A 5,577-nucleotide genomic window follows, 5' to 3' on the forward strand; every position below is an offset into this window, starting at 1 on the left:
TGCTGAATCCCAACCGCCTCATATCACTATCAGTCGAGATGACAGGCATCTTATCCGCATGGCTGTAACGGATCGTGCAGCCACGTCTCGATCCCTGAGTCAACAGATGGGGGCGTTTGCAAGACAACAACCATCTGCACGAACAGTTCGACGACGTTTGCAGCAGCATGGACTATCAGCTCGGAGACCATGGCTGCGGTTACCCTTGACGCTGCATCACAGACAGGGGCACCTGCGATGGTGTACTCAATGAATAACCTGGGTGCACGAATGGCAAAACGTCATTTTTTCGGATGAATACAGTTTCTGTTTACAGCATCATGATGGTCGCATCCGTGTTTAGCGACATCGCGGTGAAAGCACATTGGAAGCGTGTATTCGTCATCGCCATACTGGCGTATCACCCGGCGTGATGGTATGGGGTGCCACTGGTTACACGTCTCGGTCACCTCTTGTTCGTATTGACGGCACTTTGAACAGTGGACGTTACATTTCAGATGTGTTACGACCCTTGGCTCTACCCTTCATTCGATCGCTGTGAAACCCTACATTTCAGCAGGATAATGCACGACCGCACGTTGCAGGTCTGTACGGGCCTTTCAGAAAATGTTCGACTGGTGGCCAGCAGATTCTCCAGATCTCTCACCAATTTAAGACGTCTGGTGAATGGTGGCCGAGCAAGTGGTTCGTCACAATACGCCAGTCACTACTCTTGATGAACTGTGGTATCGTGTTGAAGCTGCATGGCCAGCTGTACCTGTACCCGCCATCCAAGCTCTGTATGACTCAATGTCCAGGCGTACCAAGACCGTTATTACGGCCAGAGGTGGTTGTTCTGGGTACTGATTTCTCCGGATCTATGCACCCAAATTGCGTGAAAATGTAACCACATGTCAGTTCTAGTATAATATATTTGTCCAATGAATACCCGTTTATCATCTGCATTTCTTCTTGGTGTAGCAATGTTAATGGCCAGTAGTGTATTTACAGCTCGTACAAAATAGATACTTCTGTCAAAGTTTTACTGACGTTCAGAGTAGTCACCACCATTGTCTATAACCCGCTGCCAGCGATGTCGATGTCGTAGGATACTCTTAGCAGTGCCAGTTGTGTTGACAGTTCGAGCGGCGCGGTCTATTGCCCGACGAATTTTTAGCAGTTCTAAAGCGAATGCCTTGAAGTGTTTTCTTAAGTTTATAAATCGAGTTAAACTCACGAGGCCCTACGTCATGGGAGTGCAGTAGGTGGTATAGCACTTAGCAGCCCTATCAGTCAAAGAAATCAGTAACAGCTTGCACTGTACGTGCTTGAGCATTGTCCTGCAAAATGATGGTCAGGTCCTGCAGAAAGTGTCACCACTTCTGTCTCTAAGCTGGTCGTAGGTTGTGTTCTAAAAATGAACAAGAGAGAGACAGAAGTGATGACATTTTCTGCAGGACCTGACCATCATTTTGCAGCACGATGCTCAAGCGTAATCTAATTCTGATTAGAAATATGTTTTTAAAAACTTTTTTTAAACGTCTGCGCCTGCCTCGCCACCTCTTTCTAAGCTGTGATCCATACCCCCTCTACGCTGGAAATTGTTTTGAGCTTTAATTTTTCATTCACACAATCGAAATGAGTTGTAGGTGAGTCTAGAAGACTGTGAGAAGGATTATCTTTGCTTGTTGCTTTGTTTACAAAGTGTTTTTAGGAACCAGGTTTTAAATTGTAAGACATTTCCAGGGGCAGACGTGGACTCTGACCACAATCTATTGGTTATGACCTGTAGATTAAAACTGAAGAAACTGCAAAAAGGTGGGAATTTAAGGATATGGGACCTGGATAAACTGAAAGAACCAGAGGTTATACAGAGTTTCAGGGAGAGCATAAGGGAACAATTGACAGGAATGGGGGAAAGAAATACAGTAGAAGAGGAATTAGCTTTGAGGGATGAAGTAGTGAAGGCAGCAGAGGATCAAATAGCTAAAAAGACGAGGGCTAGTAGAAATCCTTGGGTAACAGAAGAAATATTGAATTTAATTGATGAAAGGAGAAAATATAAAAATGCAGTAAATGAAGCAGGCAAAAAGGAATACAAACGTCTCAAAAATGAGATCGACAGGAAGTGCAAAACGGCTAAGCAGGGATGGCTAGAGGACAAATGTAAGGATGTAGAGGCTTTTCTCACTAGGGGTAAGATAGATACTGCCTACAGGAAAATTAAAGAGACCTTTGGAGATAAGAGAACCACTTGTATGAACATCAAGAGCTCAGATAGAAACCCAGTTCTAAGCAAAGAAGGGAAAGCAGAAAGGTGGAAGGAGTATATAGAGGGTCTATACAAGGGCGATGTACTTGAGGACAATATTATGGAAATGGAAGAGGATGTAGATGAAGATGAAATGGGAGATACGATACTGCGTGAAGAGTTTGACAGAGCACTGAAAGACCTGAGTTGGAACAAGGCCCCCGGAGTAGACAACATTCCATTGGAACTACTGACGGCCTTGGGAGAGCCAGTCCTGACAAAACTCTACCATCTGGTGAGCAAGATGTATGAAATAGGTGAAATACCCTCAGACTTCAAGAAGAATATAATAATTCCAATCCCAAAGAAAGGAGGTGTTGACAGAAGTGAAAATTACCGAACTATCAGTTTAATAAGTCACAGCTGCAAAATACTAACACGAATTCTTTACAGACGAATGGAAAAACTAGTAGAAGCCAACCTCGGGGAAGATCAGTTTGGATTCCGTAGAAACACTGGAACACGTGAGGCAATACTGACCTTACGACTTACCTTAGAAGAAAGATTAAGGAAAGGCAAACCTACGTTTCTAGCATTTGTAGACTTAGAGAACGCTTTTGACAATGTTGACTGGAATACTCTCTTTCAAATTCTAAAGGTGGCAGGGGTAAAATACAGGGAGCGAAAGGCTATTTACAATTTGTACAGAAACCAGATGGCAGTTATAAGAGTCGAGGGACATGAAAGGGAAGCAGCGGTTGGGAAGGGAGTAAGACAGGGTTGTAGCCTCTCACCGATGTTATTCAATCTGTATATTGAGCAAGCAGTAAAGGAAACAAAAGAAAAATTTGGAGTAGGTATTAAAATCCATGGAGAAGAAATAAAAACTTTGAGGTTCGCCGATGACATTGTAATTCTGTCAGAGACAGCAAAGGACTTGGAAGAGCAGTTGAACGGAATGGATGGTGTATTGAAGGGAGGATATAAGATGAACATCAACAAAAGCAAAACGAGGATAATGGAATGTAGTCGAATTAAGTCGGGTGATGTTGAGGGTATTAGATTAGGAAATGAGACACTTAAAGTAGTAAAGGAGTTTTGCTATTTGGGGAGCAAAATACCCGATGATGGTCGAAATAGAGAGGATATAAAATGTAGACTGGCAATGGCAAGGAAAGCATTTCTGAAGAAGAGAAATTTGTTAACATCGAGTATAGATTTAAGTGTCAGGAAGTCATTTCTGAAAGTATTTGTATGGAGTGTAGCCATGTATGGAAGTGAAACATGGACGGTAAATAGTTTGGACAAGAAGAGAATAGAAGCTTTCGAAAGGTGGTGCTACAGAAGAATGCTGAAGATTAGATGGATAGATCACATAACTAATGAGGAGGTACTGAATAGGATTGGGGAGAAGAGGAGTTTGTGGCACAACTTGACCAGAAGAAGGGATCGGTTGGTAGGACATGTTCTGAGGCATCAAGGGATCACCAATTTAGTATTGGAGGGCATCGTGGAGGGTAAAAATCGTAGGGGGAGACCAAGAGATGAATACACTAAGCAGATTCAGAAGGATGTAGGCTGCAGTAGGTACTGGGAGATGAAGAAGCTTGCACAGGATAGAGTAGCATGGAGAGCTGCATCAAACCAGTCTCAGGACTGAAGACCACAACAACAACAACATACCACAAACTTATTTAAATTCTTAGTTTTGCATATATCAACGTTTTTAGCTCGAAATGGGTCTTAATAGTGGATGCATATTCGAAAAAGTGAGGAAATATCGACTGCTGGTTTTAGGTTGTGTTCCAAAAATGAACGGCATAGAGACAGAAGTGATGGCAATTTTTGACCACCTGCTTAATAGATTGTTAGTCCGTCTCTGGAACGAGATGCATCACTGATTCTGTGCATCACGGATCCGACAGTTTGTTGGTGGGTTTGTGGAGGTATGTGGCATTAGATTCCTACGCACAGGTCACGTGATTCGCGTAAATAACGGACCACTGATATGAGTACGCGGTGCTGGCGCCGCATAGCGAACGACATGGTTTCCATAGGGTTTACATCAGGAGAATTTGGTCGCTGAGACATCTTCGTGAGTTCACTATAATGGTCCTCAAAGCGCTGTAGCACGAGTTTGTCTCCGAGATACGGCCAATTATACCTGGAGAAGAGCAAGAACGGATGCAGGTGGTTCGCAGCTTTCAGCGTGTCTTCGATTGCTACAACGGGTACCACGCAAACCCATACCTTAATACTACTCCCACCGCGCTGCACGCGTCGATCCGCCGTTCACCTAGATGTCGGCATTTGTGGAGACGCCCAGACGACCTAGTGTAGCAGAATCGTGATTAATCGAAAAACCAACACGTTTCCATTGATCGACAATCGAATCCCTATGCTCCGGTGTCCACTGAAGTCGTAACTGACGTTGTCGTTGGGTCAACATAAACACGTTGGTGCCGTCTGTTACGAAACCGCATGTTCAACAATGTACGATGATCGGTGTGCTCCCAAACACTTGTGCGCTCATCAGCATTGTGCTCTTTCAGCAGAGGTATCATGTATCAAAATCTATCCTACTTTACAGAGCAGATAAGCTTCCGAAACCCACGTTTTGTGAAGAGCAGTGGACGTCCAGCCATTTAGCGCCTAGTGGTGGTTTCACGGTCCCTCTACCTCTTTCCGTAGATGCTCACGACAGTAGCATGTGGACATTCGACCAGCTTCGCCGTTTTCGAGCTACTCGTCCGCAGCCTCTGCCAAATAATAGTCTTTCCTTTCTCAAAGTCACCTCTCTCAGTGCATTCCCCGTTTGCAGCTCATATCTTCGCTAGGGTGATCCCCATCTGTGTCTGCGACTCTACAACAGAATTCTGTTGTACAAACACTTACGGTTGTATCCTAACTGTAACACGTGAAGGGGATTTAATGGGTGAAAGTGATTTGACTACAGTCATGTTTGTCTCTTACCATGTTTAAATGTGTTGATGTCTATGGTCGATGCACACATGTTTATAACTGTTCTGGCATAACCACAAGCGCCGGAACTAAGAAGAAGAACGCAGGAGAAGAGACGGTGAAACGACGTCAGAAAATGGTGCGCTGATTAGGACAGCTTCACGACAGGAGCGCCCCCTAGCCGAAGAGAACATAAGCGCCGCTCCCCCAGCCTCGGCCGGGCATTCACAGATGATTAGCACGGCATAGCAGAGTGTGCCACGAGAACAGTTATTAGCGATTCATATCCATTGCTTGATGGACTTTGTCTATAGCGAAGAACATTACTGTTCGCATGTCGCCCATCGCTTGCGCCACTTCTTTTCACTACTAAGTTACGTATTACC

Source organism: Schistocerca nitens, chromosome 10, assembly GCF_023898315.1.
Source record: "Schistocerca nitens isolate TAMUIC-IGC-003100 chromosome 10, iqSchNite1.1, whole genome shotgun sequence".
NCBI lineage: Eukaryota > Metazoa > Arthropoda > Insecta > Orthoptera > Acrididae > Schistocerca > Schistocerca nitens.